We start from the raw sequence: 21,676 nt of genomic DNA, 5'->3' as shown, positions 1-21,676 counted from the left end.
AATCACATTTATAAAACCAGCCAATTGTTGCTCAAATCATTTCTTGGACATTATAGAAAGATAAAGCCTGTGATTGTTCCATAGACTGGAATTCGCTCTTGTACCTTCTGTAGTCATGTCACAAATGCAGACTGTAAGTCCCAAAAGGCCCCAGGAGAATGTGGGGTAGATGGAGTGTGGAATTTTTAACATTACAACTGTAAAAATAACTCACCATATAACTGCTGGAGTGAAATAAATAAGTATCGTGTGGAGAAGTAATTTGTTTAGATTACATCTATACAATAACAAGCCAAAGAAATGTGAAAAGGAATAAAGTGAAGATTATAGGCATGAGAATCATTTTAATTAACTTCAGAGGGCATTTAATGAGTGATTACTCTGTGCCAGCTCATTGAATTGCTAGGCACTAATGATACAAAGACAAAAAACAAACAACCCACTCCTCTCAGCGAGCTTGCATTTTACTAGAGGACAGCAAAATGTATGGAGTTTAAGAGCAGTAACCAAAATTTATTGTGTTATAAGGTACAGATTGGAGAGGAGATGACAGGGAGAATCACTGTTTTCCCCACATGGCAAGCTTCGAGGTCCATAAATGGCAACTGAGGTCTTAGGTAAATAGCTTTTCAATTACAATCATATTCCTAAATGAAAGGTAACTGCCCCCAAGGGATCCTGTAGAATTAATATTAGTCCTTCCTTTTCTTCCCCATATACTTCACCTTGAGAGCTTTAAACTTCTCACTTTAATAAGGTAAAAATGACCCATTAAAACAATTTCCCCCCAATACTTATCTCTTCTTGTTCCTCACCAAACCTTCCCCTCTGTTTAGCATTTAAAAGTTCAGATTCTTGCTCTGAATTTGGTCAAGCAAGATGTAGCCTTGCCAAGCCTGAAGTCATTTGGTATTTGTATGGTCTTCAGCAAGTCACTTAACTTCTCTGTGACTCAGTTTCTTCACATGTCACTTTGGAGAAGGCTGCCAGGATACTAGCAAACATCACATCTGAGAACTGAGAAGTATTCATGGCAGAATTGATCCCTGGCTTACTGTAGTACTTTATACAAAGGAGTCTGGTTGTGATACGATGTCAGGCAGATTTGCAAAGCAGTTTCTTTTCATCTGAATGTCCAAATCAAGGGTTCCCCAGTGATGTCACCTTTTTGTGTTGTAGGATTGAACTCCTCATGACAGGAGTGGCCACTTAAAGCATGTATCAACGTTCCTGTGGTTCTCAAATAAGTAGAGAGTCAGCAATGTTGAACTCAAAAATCTAGCTTTTCTTTCTTCTTGTCCATGAGGTCATCAAACATATCTGCCTGTCTCACTGTCTGAAGGAAACCATCTAAGAGAAAACAATTCTTGCAAGGAGAGCTCTCTGAGTTGTTCTAAAAAGGTTCCATGATCATCTCATCACTCACCAGTTTTCCAGTATCCATTGTAATCTTAGAAACTATGAAAAGTTTCTTTGTGTATTATCTTTGCATGGGGACCAAGCAAATGTTTTCTGCATCTTTCCAATTTTACTATATGTGCTGCCAAAGTGGGCACTCAGACTCAGTTTAAAAGTCTATTCTAACATATTTGGAGGTCTTATCTTGACTAACCCTGCTGATCCAAAGTAGGATTTTTATGTGAAATGATTCCTCTACTACATAATAAAAATCAAAATTCACAGTTTTACTAGCTAAGTCATAACTAAGCAAATAGTCACAAACGCTTTCGAGGTATTAGACTTTCCCTGTTATTGACCTTAATGAATTCATATTGGTCACACACAAATTAAATACCAGGAAACAAGATACTCTGTTCTTTTTTACTCTGAATATCTTCTCTCTGTGCTTCTGTCCCAATCTCCTTGTTTCTTTTTTTTTCTTTTTCTATTAAAAGCTATTCAAATCAAAGAGGGTAACACCTTACATAAATATATACAACATAGACATAAAAAAAAATTAAGAATGGGAAGAATCAACAACAAAAGATCATCAGAAAAGGCTTCCTGTAGGAAGAAATATCTCAGCTTAGATTTGAAGGAAGAAAAGAATTCTATGGGGCAAATATTAAGAAGAGAGAAATGAAATATTGTGCCTGTGGAATAACAGGTAGGCCAGTTTTGGTAGAAAACTGTAAATTTTTTTTCCTGAGACTAAAAGGACTTCACAAAAGATTTAGAGGAACTAACCAATGCTAAAAGCAATAGGTCATTTTGTTTAGTATGCTTATAGAAAGGCCCAAGTCAAAGCCATGTGATTCAAGGGATCAAGAAGCATGAACATGGGTAACAACTTTCAGGAGCCAAGATGGCAGAGTAAGAAGTTAGTTGCAACAACTCTCTCATACTCACCTCCAAATAACCATAAAATAGCACCCCAAAACAAATCCTGAAACAGCAGAATCAGGAAAAACATGAAAGGGATAGGAAAACAATCTTTGAGCCTAAAAAATTTGGAAAATCAGCAAAAAAGGTCAGTCTCACTTGGGTAAAAGGGGAACACAGTCCAGGATGGAAAGCATACCAGTAAGCCAGCAGCAAGCCCCATTTCAGTAAAGCAGTGGTAGATCCTGAGCCCCAGTGCAGAGGAGAAGACCAACTCCAACACCAGAACCCCCGCCCCTCCCCTCGGAGAATCACCCAATGCTTCAGCATAGCCCCAGGCAAAGAGACACCCTTCAGCAATCAGACTCCCCTTGCTTCAGTATAGCTCCAGCAAACAAACAAGCAACTTCTAGTGAACAAATTTCAAAGTGCTTCAGTGTAACCCTAGGCAAACAGAAAAACACCAACCCTACTGGTGCCTAAGCAAATAGACAGCTGCATGCCCTACGCTCCTGCCACATGTTTTAGCACAACCCTAGGAGTCAGGCAGCCACCAGCAGCCAGAACATTTGCCTCAGGGTAGTCCTAGGGAAATGCAAAAATACCCCAATGGCCTCAGCACACTCCAGACAGGAATTCTGATAGGATTCCAGGTAAGCACCAGGTAAGTTTTCAGACCTCTAAGGCCTCCAGGAGCACCAGACACCCCTCACTCCCCCACCTCAGTGCAGCACTAGACATGAGGTCCCCAAGTGAGCCTCAGAATGACATCAGTGCAGGTAAACAGTCTGTGCTTGCAGCCCCAGAACAAGAGTTTGAGACAGTGTCCCTTCCACTCCAGGAGCAGAGCTCAAATTTAAAAGAAAAGAAAAAAGTAAAAAAAACAATGAGCAAATAGCAACAACAACAAAATCTGACCTTAGAAAGTAATTATGGTGACAGGGAAGATTAAGACAAAAACTCAGAAGAGGACAACAATGTGAAAACACCTGCAAGCAAAACCCCAAAGAAGAACAGGAATTGGTCTCAAGATCAGAAAGAACTCATGGAAAAGCTTGCAAAGGAGCTTTAAAATTATATGAGAGGTGGGAAAAAATGAGGAAAAGAAATAAGAGGAATTCAAGTGAACCATTAACAAAACAGTCAACATCTTGGGGAAAAAACAACTGTTTAAAAAGTAGAATTGGCCAAATGGAAAAAGAGATACAAAAATCCACCAAAGAAAATAACTCCTTAAAAAGCATGATTGGCCAAATGGAAAATAAAGTACAATAGATAATTGAGGAATAAGTTATAAGTTAGAATTCAGCAAGTGGAAGCTAAACACTTTGTGAGACATCAAGAATCAATCAAATTTAAAGGAATGAAAAAATGGAAAAAAAAATGTAAACTATCTCATGGGAAAAACAACTGACCTGCAGGGTAGATCTAGGAGAGACAATAGCAGAGTCATTGGACTACCAGAAAGCCATAATCAAAAGGACCTGGACAGCATCTTTCAAGAAATTGTCAGGAAAAACTATCCTGATTTCCTGGAAGCATAGGTCAAAGTAGGCATTCAAAGAATCCACCAATCACTTCAAGAAATAAATCCCAAGATAAAAATTCCATGAAACATTACAAGCAAATTTCTGAACTGTCAGATCAAGTAAAAAAAAAATACTACAAGTGGCCATAAAGAAACAATTAAAATACCAGGGAATCATAATCAGTATGACACAGGACTTGGCAACTATGACATTAAAATGTCCAAGGTCATGTAATATAACATTCCATAAGGCAAAGGAGCTAGGACTACAACCAAGAATCACTTACCCAGCAAACTTAAGCATAATACATCAAGGAAGGGAAAATGGTCATTCAATGAAATAGAAGGATTCCAAACACTCCTAAGAAGGAGACCCGAATAAAATCAAAAATTTGATTTCCAATATCAAGACCCAAGAGAAGAATAAACAGGTAAAAAGGGGAAAGAAAGCATAAAGGATTTAATAAACTGTTAACATCACTGCAGGGGAAAATATTATAATTTTTTAAAGTATCACTAATAGTACAGCTAGAAGGAACATACATAGACAGAAGATACAGGTGCAAGGTAAATTTTAGAGAATGACATAAAAAGTAAGGGATGAGAAAGAGGAGCATACTGGGTGCAGAAGGAAGGGAGAGGTAGAATGGAGTAAATTATTTGACATGAAGATATATAAAAGACCTATTACAGTGGAGGGGAAGATGGGAAGGTGGTAGAACGAGTGGTTCAAATAAAAATCATAGCAACAATAAAAAAATTTCATTAAAGAGAATGATAACAATAAGACAACATGCAGCCAAAGCAGTGTTTCGGGAAAATTTTATTTCTCTAAATTCTTACATCAAGAAAATAGAAAAAAGAACAGAACAATGAATTGGACATGCAAGTAAAAAAACAAGAAAAAGAACAAATTAAAAATCCCCAATTTAGCACCAAATTGGAAATCCTGAAACTCAAAGACGAGTTTAATAAGATTGAAAGAAAAAAATGAGCTAATAAATAAATCTAGGAGCTGATTTTATGGGGAAAATAACCCAGTAAGATAGATAAGCTCTTGGTTAATATGATTTTAAAAAGAAAAAGAAGTAAACCAAATATCTGGTATCAAAAATGGAAAGGGTGAAATTGCCACCAATGAAGAAGAAATTAAAGCAATCATTAAGAAATATTTTTCCCAATTGCATGCCAATAAATCTCTGATCTGAGCAAAAATCAATTAATATTTACTAAAGTATAAATTACCTAGATTAACAAATCAAGAATAGAATGACTAAATAACCTCATATTATAAGAAGAAATTAAATAAGTTATGAATGAATTTCCTAGGAAAAAATCTCCAGGGCCAGATAGGTGTATTCGTGAATTCTACCAAATATTCAAGAAACAATTAATTCCATTACTGTATAAGCTATCTGGAAAAAGAGGCAAAGAAGAAGTCCTACACCAAGCTTCTTTTATGACACCAAACTGATACTCCATCATAAACCAATTTCCCCAATGAATATCTATGCAAAAATTTTGAACAAAATACTGGCATGGTGATTATAGTAGCATATCACAAGGAATATACATTATGAACATGTGGGATTTATACTATGAATGTAGGGTTTGTTCAGTATTAGGACAATTACCAATATAATTGACTATATGAATAAAAAACTAATAGAAATCATACGATTATCTTAATAGATTCTGGAAAAGATTTTGACAAAATGAAGGACCCATTCCTATTAAACACTAGAGAGCATATGAATAAAAGGAGCATTCCTTAAAATGATGAGCAGTATATATCTAAAACCATCATCAAGCATTATCTGCAATGGGGATAAGCTAGAAGCCTTCCCAATAAGATCAGGAGTGAAGCAAGGATGCTCATTGTTACCTCTATTATTCAATATAGTACTAGAAATGTTAACTATAGCAATGAGAAGAAAAAGAAATTGAGGAAATTAGAATAGGCAATGAGAGAACAAAACAATCACTCTTTGCAGATGATATGATTGTATACTTGTAGACAATCAACTAAAAAACCACCTGAAATAATTAACACCTTTAGCAAAGTTGCAAAATATAAGATAAACACACAAAAATCATCAGTATTTCTTTATATGGCCAACAAAGCCCAGAAGCAAGAGACAGACAGAGAAATTCAATTTAATGTAACTGTAAACAATATAAAATATAGTTGGGAGACTATGTACCAAGAACTATATGAACACAACTACAAAAAACTTTTCACAAAAATAAAGTGAGATTTAAACAATTCGAAAAATATTAATTGTTCATGAGTAGGCAGAACAAATATAATAAAAATGACAGTTATACCTAAACTAATTTACTTCTTCAGTGCCATATCAATCAAACTACCAAAAATTATTTAACAGAGCTAAAAAAAAAAAAACATTCATCTGAAATAACAAAAGGTCAAGGATATCAAGGGAAGTGATGAAAAAATACAAAGGAAAATGGGCTAGCAATATCAGATCTCAGACTATATCATAAAGCAGTAATCATCAAAACCATTTGGTACTGACTAGGAAATAAAGTGATGGATCAGTGGATTAGGCATATAAGACACTGTAGTCAATGACCATAGTAAGCTAGCATTTGGTAAGCCCCAAAACCCCAGCTTTTGGAATAAGAATTCACTACTTGACAAAAACTACGCAGAAAACTGGAAAACAATAGGACATAAACTAGGTATAGACCAATATTTCACACTGTACCAAGACAGGATCAAAATGGATGTATTTAAACATAACAGGTGACACCACAAGCAAATTAGAAGAGCAAGAAATAGTTTACCTGTCAGATCTATGGTGAGGGGAAGAATTCATAACTAAAGAAGAGATAGAGAACATTATAACATGCAAAATAGGTAATTTTATTATATTAAATTTAAAAGCTTTTATACAAATAAAACTAATGCAACCAACATTAGAAGGAAAACAGAAAGCTGAGAAATAATCTTTATAGCAAGCATCTCTGATAAGGACCTTATTAAGTCAAATTTATGAGAATATAAGCCATTGATAAATGATCAAAGGATATGAACAAGCAGTTTTCTGATGAAGAAATCAAAATTATCTATAGGCATATGAAAAAGTGAGAGACATGGTTAGACAATTTTCCTAAAAGAAAAAAAAAGTAATTCTCTATAAGCACAATATGAGTCACCTGTGTGGTGTGATAACCAAAAAAAGGTAATGTGATCTGGGAGGCATTGTATGCAGAAAGAAGGAAGTGATAGACCCATTGCACACTACTTTAGTCAGGCACCTTCAGGAGAGAAGCACTGTATATTGTTCTGGACACCATAATTCGAGAAGGGCATCGACAAGGTGAATCCAGAATGGGACAATATGAGAATATGTTGAAAGAATGGGGAGGAGAAAAGACTTGAGGTATCATGAAAGCTGTCGTTGAAGGGTTGTGATGTAGAAGAATGATTAGATTTGTTCTACTCGGCTCAGAGGGTAGAACTAGGAGGAGTGGGAAATGAAAAATGTAAGCTTAGGTTTATATGAGAAAAACTCCTTGACAATTAGAACTGCCCCAAAATGTAATGCTCTGTCCTAAAAGTTTTTCCTAATAAGAATTCCTAAGTAGAGACTGGACAGCCATTTTTCAGGTATATTACAGTGAATATTCCTTTGGAGTATAGATTAGGCTAACTGGCTACAGGTGTCTTCTGTCTCTTAAATTCCATGACTTGGGAAAAGCAAAATTCATATACAGCTTTAAAATTTACAGAAGCCCTGTTTTGAAAGTCCTATAATAGTGTAATCATTCCCATTTTACAGATAAGAATACTTACTGAGCCCAAATAACACCAACAACAAACTAGCATCTGTTTTTCTCTCATATGTAAAACCCTAATGACATACTGGAATTAAAGAATTCTTCTTCAACCCTCCATCCAGCTAGATGGAAGTTGCAGTAGGCCTACCACTAGAATGAAGGCTGAGCAGTATTCTCTATGTCTCATGGAATAAATTAAGTGAGGGGAAATGACAAAGTTTTATGGAGAGAAATTGGAATAGGACCATAATAGCACAGAAATGGGAGGGTAATGGATATTAACTTCTCTAACCCAAATGCGGTGCAAGAACAGGGTAAAGCTAAATATATAGGTAATAAGAAGCCGAAAATCACAAAATTGTAGAACTACAAGAGTATTCTTGCCTGTCTTTTACTGACCTATGCCTTATGTAACTGCTATGTCTCACTTCAGAATTCAAAAGGTTATGATATAACCACCCCTAGGCAGAAAGAAGCTAAATATAACAAATCAAACACCTTGACCATCATCTAATTTGCACCTGTAGTTATCAGTTCAGTGGTAAGAGACAAAAAGCATGACTTTTCATCAATCTCCTGCAGATATATCAGAGTTTTGAAGTTTGCAATGTTTTTTTCTTATGTTAATTAAAAGATGTAAAGGTGTCTCCTCCAGATGGTGGTCACAAGTGTCTATTAAATAACCAAATGGCACAGTAGATTGAGTATCTAGTGTAAAGAATACTCGAGGTCAAAACTGACCCAAGAAATTCATTAGCTCTATGAGCCTGAGGAAATCATTTTATTGCTATTTACCTCAGTTTCCTCAACTGAAAATGGGGATAATATTAGAACCTATATCCCAGGACTGTTGTGAAGCTTAAATGAGATATTTGTAAAGCACTTAGCACAATGCCTGATACATATTAGGTGTTTTAAAAATCCTTTTATTTTTTCTTCTTTTCTTCTTTGGCAGCTGAGGCTGTTGAATGTGTGGCAAAACCAAACTGTCCAAAAGATCAATTATAAGTTCAGAAAGCACTGTCCATAAAACTCAGACATGTTTCACCTTAAGAAATTGGTGCTCCTAAACCTTAAGGTCCAGATTATGAAGCAAGATTTTGCTGATAGAGACACAAGATACAGAGCTTACTTTAGCTACCAGAAAAAAATAATTCACCCTCAAATTGCATTTCTGCTGAAGATTTATCTTGAAGTCCTCACATGAATATTGGTGCACCAACTTACTTGTAGATAACTGGAATAGGAGAAAACCCTATCAGCCTGGGAAGTACCTGAGGGACAGATTTCACACTGCCTGTACTAGCTTTTCATGTGAAATTGGGCTTACTATATTGCATTTTTCAATGTCATTGGAATAGATGCAAGCTGTGATTTAGGTGTTGTTTTCTCCTCTCCCTGGTACATCTTTAGTGTTTACTATACCACTATCCACTTAGGAAGTATGAGCTGATAAATGTTGAAGACTGAGCAGGTGAGACTGACTACCTCTCTAACACTTGAAATTAGTCTCCCAAAGCTAGAACAAATGGACCAAAAATTGACCATTTCATCATTTTTTAAAGCCCCGGGTAGGTAGATTGACACAGCCATAGATGTCTATTTTGTCATCACATACACACACACACACACACACACAAAATCAGCAAAAAAGAACTTTTTTCCCAATTGTGTGCTTCTGATACTAGAGTTTGCCATGAATAATAGATAATATCAGAATCTGGCTGGAACTTGGCATTACCCCAAAGTGTTTCAAGAATTCACCTGGGAAGAACATAAATGTATACTGTAAATTAAGGTCTCAACCATGTAAGATACCTGTAAAGTACCAGGCATAAGTATTCAAGTATCATGGTATTACCTGAAGTAAATAACCTGACCTTAATTGAACTGCGTATACCTAAAAGTGGTGTTCAAAGACTCATAATTTCAGAATTAGAAGCAACCCTAAAGTGAATCTAATCAAAACCTTTCATTTTACAGAGGAAGGGATGTAAAAGAGATGTAAAATTATATGGCCAAAGTGACATAAAAATAGTAAATAGAAGATTTGGGATTTGAACCCATGCCCTCTGACTACAAATCCAGTGCTTTTGGCATGCCTCAAATTCCCTGGAGTTCTCATTCTTCATGGAAACAACCACAAGAAAAATTCTCGAAAATTATTTAAGATCACTTAACTGCTTTTTGTCTTCAGAGGCTCATCAAAAAACAAAAATTGCAACCAAAAATCCTTTTTATTGGATGTTTTCCCTTCCTAGTTATCATGGGATCCCCCATTAATTTAGGGGGGGTGGGGAATTAGTATAGCATCTGGAAAGGATAAAGACAGAAATGAAAATAATGCATTAAAAAAGATATTATCTAACTCGGCCTGGAGGGACTGTTGAGCATGTTGTTGGTCTAACATGAAGCCTACCCTGTGGAAGGTGAAGCATCCTTTCACTGGCTGCCTGTGCCTTTAAAAATGGAAAGACTGAGCCATTCATTTTTTTTTCCTGCCATATTCTCTGCTGTACTATTTTCCAGTGAATGCTTATCTGCTGTGCCCAGCATGGATGCCATAAATTAAACTAGTTAGAAGAAAAAGATTTGCATTCCCCCGCTTATGTGCTTTTTTACCCCTATTCCTGATAAATAGGCCTGGAGATTTTTTTTCCTGTTCTTTGTGGTTTTATCCTCAGTTTAGTTACCCAAGGTAATTCTCAGAGGATCAGCAATTTGAGCCATGTAAATCTGAGAGCCAGGACTGCAGGCTGGATGGTGCAGTCAGCCAAGGCAGCCTGGGAAGCTGGAGAAGTGAGGGTGCCTGGGACTCAAGCTGAGTGAGGATAGTTCTGGATTTGGAAGTAGGGTTGAGCTGTCTCAAAACACAGCTAAGCCATAAATCTATTCCTCTTTACTTACTCAGAGACTGAAGTCATGTAGAAAAGGAGGATTATGCTATCTATGCGTGGAGGGGAGTAAGTACATATATTTTGATTCTAACTTTTGAAGGAAATAATCCTTTTTAAAAACTCCATTAAAATCCATTTAAAAATTCTACATTTAGAGAGTAGGTTGCAGGAAAAGATTGAGGAGAGGACACTAGATGAGAGGGAATATGAAAATTAATTACAATTTTTAATAAGATCAATATGTCAACAAAGAGGTAAGATAGTTCAAAATTATCGGGTGCCTTAACGATGCATTGTGAAGAGTTGGAAAGTGACTAAAATAATAGTAAAATTTTCTAGTATTCTGCCTGGGTCAAACCAAATGTGGAGGCCTAAATTTTGTTCTGGGTACCACATTTTACAGAGGACATTTATGTGGGGAGATATAAGGTAGAAGAAGACTAGAAATTTGAGGGAAGGATGGGAGTTATAAAGGGTTTTTAATTACCAAAAGAGGATTTTGTAATTGATCACGAAGATAAAGAACCACTAGAGTTTATTGAACATGGGGATGACAGGGTTTTTCTGTGATTAAAGGAAATTACTTTGCTGACTGGAGGACAGACTGGAATGGGGAAAGACTTGTGGCAGGCAGACCCACCAGCAGGTTACTGCAATAGTCCAAGTGTGAGGAGATGAGGGCCTGCACCAGGGTGGTGGCAGTATTAGAGGAGAAATCTAGAGAGATCCTGCAAAGGTGAAATCAGTAGGTCTTGACCAAAATTTGGATATGTAGAGCTAAGAGACTGCGAAAGTTTGAGGATGACATCTAGGATGTGAGTCTGAAGGCACTATACTTCATGCCATACAAAAACAAAGTAAAGAAATTAGCAATGTTTAGCTTGAATTAGAAAAGCCATGTATGAGTGTGTGAGTGTGTGTGTGTGTGCGTGTGTGTGTGTGTCTGTGTGTGCGTGTGTGTGTGTAAGCATGTGTTTCAGGAGGCAGGCAACTGATAGGTATATTCAAATTTGGAAGTTCATAGGGACTCCCCTACATGAAGCCTTCTCCTCTTATGAATTTCAGTCCATGCACATTTATCACTCAATAAAGATTTTGATAACTGTTATTTATCAACCTCCAGAACACTCTCTTTCCTTAATGAGTTCAGTTGCTTGACTCAGTCTTTCTTACAAAACCATATGGTAGAGCAGATATACACCTACTTTGATAGAGAAGTTTCTTTATTGGAAATTCCTATACCGAGCAAATCTCAAATCTTCTCTTACATTTCAAAAATGTAGTGACACTTATTTTAAAAATAGACATTGAGTTGCTTTATTCCATATGCTAGTGAAGCATTATCTTTAAAGGTTATTGCACTATGTGAGATGTCCATCTGTTTACAATGATTTAGATCTTTAATCAATATTCAGACGAATAAAGAAGGGCATGAATTTTCTCCTTCTTTGTCAATAATGAAAAGAATGTGATAAATGGGAAAAGAAGGAAAGAAATCTGTCTGTAGTTGTCTGGGCCTGTTGGGTGAGGAGGGAAACACCTGCCAGGGAAACAATGGAGTTTCCTGGCATGCTAGATGTCCTGAGCCAGCCATTCCACTATGATCTCTCCTAGCCTCTTCTGTGACTTCCTCCAAAGTCCAACTTCCATAGAAACCTCAACTGAGCCTAATTCCATATGGGTACTTCACCTCTCTCCTTTCCAGCTAATTAAATGCCTGATACCCATGGAATTCTCCACCCTAAGATAGAAGCCCTTAGGATTATGATAACTTACCCAAGCTCATTCCTCAATGATAAACTCCTATCCTATTACTGTTGTCATGATAAAGGCTCTGAACTGCCTCAGTTTTTGTCCCCCCAATCTCTTCCTTATTCCCATCATAATCAATTCAACTACCCTAGCCCCATCACTTGGTGGCAGAAAGTAGAACAAGTACTATAGCTGAGTTCTCCCATTATTTTCTTCCAAACCATCTTCAAATGCTTCAAAATTAATTCTGCAATGGTACTTTAGCCCACAAAAGGTTAGGGTGAAGTATTTTTTCCAGTCCAAGACAACTTAGGAGGTCAAGAGAAGTCTGTGGCACTAGGATGGGAGTTGACCCTGAATGCAAAGGGTGGCAATACTAGCTATGGGCCTTGGAAGAGGCTACAAAAGTAGCAGCAGCATGTTCAGGAGCTAGTAGCCTAGAGACAGAGATAAATAAATTACAGGGTATCTCTATGCAGGCACCAGGGGCAGGATCAGGCACTGTTTGGCAACTCCATTGCACATGCCCAGTTTTAAGTCTCAGTTCTAGGGCATAGAGGAGCAGTTCCCTTCATGTGTAAGAAAGAGCATAGATAAGGAGAATAGTGACCATATCACACCACCTTGGAAGCAACAGAAGCTAAAAATATTCCCAGAACTATTAAAATGGCAGAATGATAAAACCTGACACTTGCGAAAGTATTCTCCTTACCAATGTCAGTAGATCCCAACTTTAGCAAAAACTTTAAGGTCAACAAATAGACTGGAGATAAAAGCAAACAACAAAAGAAGAACTTGACCATAAAAAGATGTGGCAATGAAAGGGAAGATCAAGACCCAAACTCAGGAAGATGACAAGAAAACATGGACAAGGAAATCCTCAAAGAAAAAAATAAATTACAAACAAGCCCAAAAAGAAGAGTGGGAAGAGCTATAGAAAGAGTAAAATAAAATTCAAAAATCAAATCAGAGCAGTAGAGGAAAAATTGGGAAGAGAAATGAGAACAATGCAAGAAAACTCTGAAAGGGTAATTAAAAACTTGCTAAAAGAGGCATAAAATATACTGGGGAAGAACACCTTCAAATAGTATTGGCCAAATGGTAAAAGAATCACAAAACCTCACTAAAGAAAAACCCTTAAAAAGAATTGCCTAAATGGTAAAAAGATATGCAAAGCTTCACAGATGAAAATAACTTTTTAAAAACAAAATTGGTCAAATGAAAAAAGAGGAGCAAAAAGCACACTGAAGAAAATAATACCCTAAGAGTAAAAATTGGGTAAGTAGAAGCTAATGATTTCACAAGACATCAAAAAACAACGGAACAAAATCCAAAGAATAATTTTTAAAACAGAAGAAAATATAAGATATCACACTGAAATAACAATTGACCTGGGAAACAGATTGGGAAGAAATACTTTGAGAGGTATTGGACTGCCTGAAAGCCATAATAAAAACAGAGCCTAGACTTCATCTTTCAATAAGTTATCAAGAAAAATTGCTCCAATATCTTAGAACTAGAGGACAAAATAAAAAAAGAATCCACTAATCACCTCCCGAAAGATATTCTGAAATCAAAACTCCCAGAAAGAGCTCACAAGTCAAAGAGAAATATATCAAATGTTCAGAAAAAAAGCATTCACATATCAAGGAATCACAGTCAGGATGACAAAGGATTTCTTTCCAGGAAGGCAAAGGAGCTAGGATTACAAGTAATGACAAACTACTCAGCAAAACTGAGCATAATTCTCAAGGAAGAAAATTGTTATTTAATGAAGTAGAGGACTTTTAAGAAATCCTGAAGAAAAAAAAATCTAAATTGAGAATTTGACATTCAAACACAAGACTCAAGAGCAACATTAAAAGATAAACATGAAATATAAATCATAAGGGGCTTATTAATAAGTTTAAACTGTTTGCATTATTATATGGGAATATGATATATATAATTCCTAAGAAATTTATCATAATTAGGGTAGTTAAAAGGCTGAACAAGTTATGATTTTTAGAAAATTAACTTGGAATGACCACAAAAAAAGAAATGAAAATGAAGAATGTGTTGAAAGAAGGTGAAAGGGAGAGGGAGGATGGGGGAAATTATCTCACATAAAAGAGGCATTCAAGGAAGAACTTGGCAGTGGCAGGAAATGCTTGAACCTGCATATATATGTGTAGAAAATTGAATGAGGAAAGAAAAAATATACCTTTTTCTCAGCAGTACATGGCACCTACACAAAAATTGACCATGTGATAGGGTCTCAAAAAACTCAAAATCAAATGCAGAAAGTTTGAAATATTAAATGCATTCTTTTCAGATAATGATGTAATAAAAATTACATGTAATAAAGTGCTGTAGAAAGATAGACTAAAAACTAATGGGAAACTAAATTATCTAATCCTAAAGAATGAGTGGGTCAAACAAGTAATAGAAACAATTAACAATTTCATCAAAGAGAATAACAATGAGACAGTTTATCAAAATTTATGGGATGCAGTCAAAGCAATACTTAGGAGAATATGTATGTCTCTAAATGTTTACATGAATAAAATAGAAAAAGAACAGGTCAAAGAATTGGTCATTCGGGTAAAAAAGTTAGAAAAAGAAGAAATTAAAAATCCACAGTAAAATACCAAATTAGAAATTCTGAAAAAATCAAGGAAGAGATTAATAACACTGAAAGAAAATTATTGAACTAAAAAATAAAACTTAGTTGGTTTTATGAAGGAAAAACCAAAAAAATATATGGATAAACCTTTGGTTAATTTGATTAAAAAAGAAAACCAAATTACCAGTATCAAAATCAAAAAGGAGGTATTTGTCACCAAATGAAGAGAAAATTAAAGCAATAATTAGGAGATATTTTGCCCAAATGTATGCAAATAAATCCAAGTGAAATGAATGAATCATTTACAAAGATATAAACTGCCCAGATTAAAAGAAGTGGAAATAAAATAATTAACTCCACTTTACAAAAAGAAATTGAATAAGCCATCAGTGAAGTCCCTAAAAACAAGAAAAAGACTCCTGGACTAGATGGATTTTACAAGTGAATTCTACCAAACATTTAAAGAATGATTAATTCCAATACTATATAAACTATTTGAAAAAATGAAAGGAGTTGTACCAAATTCCACTTATGACACAAATATGGTGTCCATAGCCGAACCAAGAAGAGTCAAAATAGAGAAAGAAAATTTTATAGACCAATTTCCCTCATAAGTAGTGATGGAAAATTTTTAATAAAATATTAGCAAAGAAAGCACAGCAACTAATGATGAAGATAATACCCTATGATAAACCCAAAGACTCCAGTTTCTGGAATAAGAACTCACTATTTGACAAAAACTTCTGGGAAAACTGGAAAATAGTATGGTAGAAACTAGGCAAAGATGAACATCCATATACCAAGAAAAGGTCCAAATGGGTACACACTTTACACACAAAAGGTGATGCCATCAGCAAATTAGGAGGGCAAAGAATAATTTACCTGTCAGATCTATGGATGAGAAGAATATGTGACCAAACAAGAGACAGAAAACATTATGAAGTGCAAAATGCATAACTTTCATTTCATCAAATTAGAATTTTATGCACAAACAAGATGAAGGGGAAAGCAGAAAGCTTTCTGTGAATCCAAAGGACTCATGATCTAGAATGTTATCCCCATCCAGAGAAAGAATTATGGAGACATTCAGACTCCAGGTCAAAGCATATTGTTTTCACTGTTTTGTGGCTTTTCCTTTTTGTTCTGTTTCTTCTTTCATAACATGACTAATGTGGAAATATGTTTACATGATTGAACATGTATAGCCTATACCCGATTGCTTGCTGTCTTAGGGAGGGGTGATGGGGGAGAATAAGGGATAAAAAAAATTGATACCCAAAATCTTATAAAATTGAATGTTGAAAATTATTTTACATATAATTAGAACATATAAAATACTATTTACAAAAAAGATATCAAAATATCACCATATTCAACTCACACCAATGGCTTCTGTCCATATATACTCCTAAGTGTCTTAACCATTAGAAAGTTCTTAGGAGTTACAAGTATCATCTTCCCACATAGGGATGTAAAAAGTTTAACCTTATTGAATGCCTTATGATGTCTCTTTCCTGTTTATGATTCTATGCTGCTCGAGTCATACTGCAAAGTCAAATTTTCTCTTCTACTCTGGTCTTTTCATCAGAAATGTTTGAAAGTCCTCTATTTCATTAAATGACAATTTTTTTCAGTTTTGCTTTTGGTTGTAATCCTAGCATCTTTTCCCTCATGAATATCATAATACAAGCCCCTCTGATCCTTTAACACAGAAGCTGCTAAATCTTGTGTTCTTCTTACTGTGGCTCCACTATATATGAACTGTTTCTTTCTGGCTATTTGCAATATTTTCTCCTTGGCCTGGGAGCTCAGGAATTTTACTATAATATTCCAGGGAATTTACATTTTCAGACCTCTTTCAAGAGGCAATCAGTGGATTCTTTCAATTTCTATTTTACCCTCTGTTTCTAGGATATCAGGGCAATTTTCCTGGGTAATTTCTTGAAAGATGATTTCTAGGGTTTTTCTTAGCTTGGTTTTCTGACAGTCCAATAATTGCTAAATTGTCTCTCCTGAATCTATGTAACAATAATTTAAATGAGAAGATCTTTCCCATTCATCAAAAGGCCCATATGACCTGCCTGGATCACATGGAAGTCTGAGTCATATGGAGCCTATGGTGGGAGGATTCCCACCATAGCATTAAGTTTGCTGAATGAGTGGAACAGGGACAGGCAGAGCTAGAACACAGCTGAGAGGAAGTTAGTCAAGAGAGCAGTCAGAGCTAGGAAGAATGCAGGCAAGCAGGCAACTGGTTAGTGTGAGTGAAAGAGCCTGCTTGTGATTTGTTTAATGGAGCGGGTTTGTGGGAAGCCTAGCAGGAGAAAGTCTTGGGGATGGTCTTGTCCTCTGTATTGTTATTGTGTACAGATATTTTTTTACCACGATGGAGCTGACATTCTGGTATCTGAATAATGTTTTGGTTCTGTCTACCATATGGACAGTCTGTTGAATCTAGCAATTCAGAATTGCACCCGGATATTCATGGCTGTTGTAGGCACTGTGAATATCACATTGTCACTACAGTCTATTTTCCATGTCAGTTGCTTTTCGAATAAGATATTTTACTTTTTATTTCATTTTTTTCATTCTTTTGGTTTTGTTTTATTGCTTCTTGATGTCTCATGGAGTCACTAGTTTCCACTTGCCTGAATTTAATTTTTTAGGAATTCATTTTTTTTTCTTTGAGCTATAGTATTTCTTCCAAATGACCAATTCTGTTCTGGGGTTTTTTTTCTTCAATTCATTTCTCTACATTTATTCATGTGATCATTTCTGCATTTTAATGAATTTTCATCAGTAAATTTTTGTACATATTTTTTTTCATTTGACCAATTCTGCTTTTTAAGGAGTTCTCCAGTAGATTTTTGCCTCTTTTATCACTTGGTCTATTCTGTTATTATGGTGTTATTTTCTTCAGGATTTTTTGTGCTTCTTTAACCAAACTGCTGACTCTTTTTTCATGATTTTTTTCATCACTCTCATTTCTTTTTGTAATTATATTTCTGCTTCTTTTATTTGACTTTTTTAAAACCCATTTTGAGCTCTTTCAGGAATTCTTTTTTGTGCCAGAAATCCATCTATATTTTTCTTTGAGGCTTTGGATGTAGCAGTTTTTACTGTTATTTTCTTCTGAGTTTGTACTTTGATCTTCCCTTTCACCATAGTAGCTTTCTATGGTCAGGTTCTGTTGTTGTTGCTGTTGCTGCTGTCTGCTCATTCTCCCAGTCTATTTCTTGACTTTAAGTTTATGTCAAAGTTGGAGTCTACTCTCAGGGTAAAGGGGACTCTGTCCCAAGTTTCAGGGCTTTTGTTTTTTCTTTTATGAATCTATTTTCAGAACTAGCTCTGCTGGCTCTGTAAAGTTTCCATTCTTCCAAGGTTGTATGATCAAAACAGAATTGTTCACTGTTCTCCTAGCCTATGCTCTGGTCTGTGAACAATCACAAGTTGTTCCACCCTAGAATTGTGAACAGCATCCATGCTCTCCTGTGGTCACAAGTTCTGTCATGCTAGAGCTTCTCCTTGCCCTGAGATTGTGACTAAAATCTACATACAGGCAATACAACAGCGTCAGGTACCCAGTGCCAGCAAAGGGATCTCTATAATCTCCTTCTAACCAGTTGTGTTACTTTCTCAGCCTCTATGGCTTGAGAGTTCCAGAAGCCACTGAAGCTATTTCAGTTTCTCCAAGTTCTGCTGCTGATTTGCCGGGCCAATGGCTGCATTGTGCTGAGCTCCATTCTCACCCCATCGTGACAGTTCTTTCTTGTCAACCTTCTCAGATTGTCTTAGGCTGGAAAATTGCTTTATCCTGTCCTTTTGTTGGTTGTGCTACTCCAGACATCAGTTTAAGCCAACATTTAAAGTTGTTTAGAGGGGAATTGAGAAGATCTCAAGTGAGTCCCTGACTTCCCAATTACTTTTTAATCCATACTTCAGCTCCCCTTTATTGAATGTAATTTCGTTGCAATATGGTCAGAAAAAATGATGCAATTAATATTACTCCTTTGCTGCATTTGTTTATGGCAGCTTTGTAACCTAATACATGGCCAATTTTCTGAAGATGTACTGATGAGAAATAGGTATTCCTATTCAATGCTCTCCAGGGTTTTTATCATATATAACTTTTCTAAAATTATATTCATCTTCCTAACTTTTTTCTTTATTTTGAGTAGAGGTTTACAGAGATCTGCAAGAGATAAATTGAAGTCCCTATTATAGTTTTACTGCATATTTTTTGCTATAACTCATTTTTTCCCTCAAGAATTTGGATCCTCTGTGATTTACTTCATATATGTTCAACATTGATATTAATTCATGTTTTATATTATAGTAAAATGTATTTTCTTCATCATCTGTTTAAATTATGTCAGTTTTTGCATTTGCTTTGATCAAGATTGCTGATTACTGCCTTTTATACTTCAGTTGATGGAGAATATATTATGCTGCAGCCTGTCATTTTTTAATTCTGTCTTTCTATTTTAAATGTATTGACTGTAAACAACATATTGTTTTATTATGGGTTCTAATCCACTCTGCTATCCTTTTCCATTTTATACATGATTTTAACCCATTCACATTAAGATCTATGATAGCTAATTACATACTTTCCTTCATTCTATTCTTTTATATTTATTCTTCTCTTTTTCACCTGACTCATCTTCAAGTCTTTTTAGCTTCTGATGACTACCTCCCTTAACCTACCCTCCATTCTATTCCCATCCCTTTTTTCCTACCCCCTTTCCTTTCTACTTCCCTGATCAGTAACACTAATTTCTGTACCCAGCTTTGTGTATGTCTAGACTTCCCTCTTTGAACCAATTCACTCCCTCCACCATTTCCTTCTGTTATATAAACTATTAATTTTATGCTCTATTTATGAGAAATAATTTTCCTATTCTTTCTCTCCTCGCATCTTCAGGTACATCCCTCATTCTTATCCTTCCATTTTTCTTTTGAGATCATCTCAACAAAACAGACTGTCTAAGTAGATTCCTTCTGAATATCATAATGATGACAAAATTCTTGTGCATTACAAAAACCATCTTCCCATTTGGGAATATAAATAGTTTCACCTTAAGTTTCTCATGATTTTACATTTACATTTTTATGTCTCTCTTGAACTTTATGATTAAATGTCAAATTTTCTATTCTTTAACTACTATAAGATTTCTTCTTGACTTTCGGTCCAATCTGCATTTTTCTTTGAGGTTTTACTTGTAGATATTTTCTGGTCATTTTGTTCTGTGTTTGTGTTTTAAGTTTCGCTGTCAACATATTAGCTCTTTCATAGTCAGATTCTTTTTTGTTTGTTTTCTAAAATCCCCAGCCTACTTCTTTACTTCATAGTTTCTGCTTGTTTTGCACTCTGTTCACTTATAGGGGTAAAGATGTCTGGTTTGAAATTCTGTAATTTATGTTCCTCATTTGCTTCCACAGCTCAGTCTGGGGATCTCTAAGTTTTCAGTGTTTCCAAAGTGGTGTGATCTGGGGAGAGTTCTGTTAACTGCCCTTCTTGTCTGTGATCTGCAAGTTTCTGATACAGTTTGAATCTGTTAGTTTTTGAGTGCTGAGTTTCCATAGACTGCTGCTGCACTCAGTCATTGTTGTGAAATTCCTTTAGGCTCAGAGAGGCTGAACTGTTGGGTCCTTCTTGGTTTTGATCTCTTTCCTCTTTTATTCCATTACAGGCTTGTGTACAGGGTTAAAGTCCCTAGTCTGCTCTTGGTCTCAAGTGATATATAGCTATGTTTGCTCCACTGCAACTACCACTCTCTGTCCTAGAACTTGAACCTGACTTTGGTTTTGCCTATTTTGTAAGCTGTCCTGGCCTGGAAATGTGATTCATTTTGGTTTTATAAAATTCAGTTTGGCCAGTATTTTTTTATCATGATGGAAACTGTGGAAGAAGAGTCTTAACTGAATATAGGCTTAACTTTGAATCTCAGTAAAATTTCTTGAATATATTATTAATGAAATGATTAATGAATATCTAGAAAAGAAAGAATTGATCACAAAGAAATCATCATGGCTTCATCAAGAACTGTTCATACTAAACAACGTGCCCTTCCTCTTAACAGGCTTAATAAACTGGTATATATCAGAAGAATGCCTTAGCCACAGTCCACTAAGTTTTAGAAAAGTGTTTTATAAATTATATCATGTTATTCTTGGGGAAAAGATACAGATACATTTGCTTTACTATAGTATAATTTTCCAGATTTAGAACACTTTGAATGACCAGATTCATGAATGGGTAATAACATTCAATATTATCTTGCAACAATTCTAGCTTAATACCTCAAAAGTCTTATACATTCTTTGCAATAATTAAATAAAGGCATAGGTGGCAATGTTATAAGATTTTCAGATGATCTGAAGATAGAAAGTATGGTTAATACTAAGGAAGACTATGTAGAGAACTAAAATATTCTTGATGGTAAAAATTCAGCAGTAAGATGAATTTCAATAGATATGAAGATAATATATTATACTTAGGTTTAGGGAAGTAATTTCATAAATACAATATGGCTAACAAGAAATTTGTATAAATTTTCTATAGGTTTAAGTGACCTACAATCTTGACATGGTTCAATGGTGGGACATGGCAATCCCTTAAAAGCCAATACTTTTCCAATAAGGAAATTCTAGTGCCACTGAATTCTACCTTCACTGGACCTCCTCTGGAGAGTTGTGTTGAGCTCTGACATAATTTTAATAAGATATTGTTAAGGTGCAGCATATTAAGAGGAGGGCAACAAGAAT

The 21,676-nt window shown here is 35.5% G+C and overlaps 1 protein-coding gene, 1 non-coding gene and 1 pseudogene across 3 annotated transcripts in view; all 3 read right to left on the bottom strand.

The window, feature by feature from the left end:
- Positions 1–21,676, bottom strand: part of GRID2 (glutamate ionotropic receptor delta type subunit 2) — a 1,741,897-nt gene that overhangs the window by 1,607,137 nt on the left and 113,084 nt on the right. The window lies entirely within an intron of this gene.
- Positions 174–1,649, bottom strand: LOC140513545 (adenylate kinase 2, mitochondrial pseudogene; annotated as a pseudogene).
- LOC140515087 (U6 spliceosomal RNA) lies at positions 1,455–1,556 on the bottom strand. The gene has a single exon (XR_011970844.1). It is a non-coding gene; the product is annotated as a U6 spliceosomal RNA (small nuclear RNA).

This window comes from Notamacropus eugenii, chromosome 7, assembly GCF_028372415.1.
Source record: "Notamacropus eugenii isolate mMacEug1 chromosome 7, mMacEug1.pri_v2, whole genome shotgun sequence".
In the NCBI taxonomy this organism is placed as follows: Eukaryota; Metazoa; Chordata; class Mammalia; order Diprotodontia; family Macropodidae; genus Notamacropus; species Notamacropus eugenii.
This window is presented reverse-complemented; position numbering and strand designations above follow the sequence as displayed.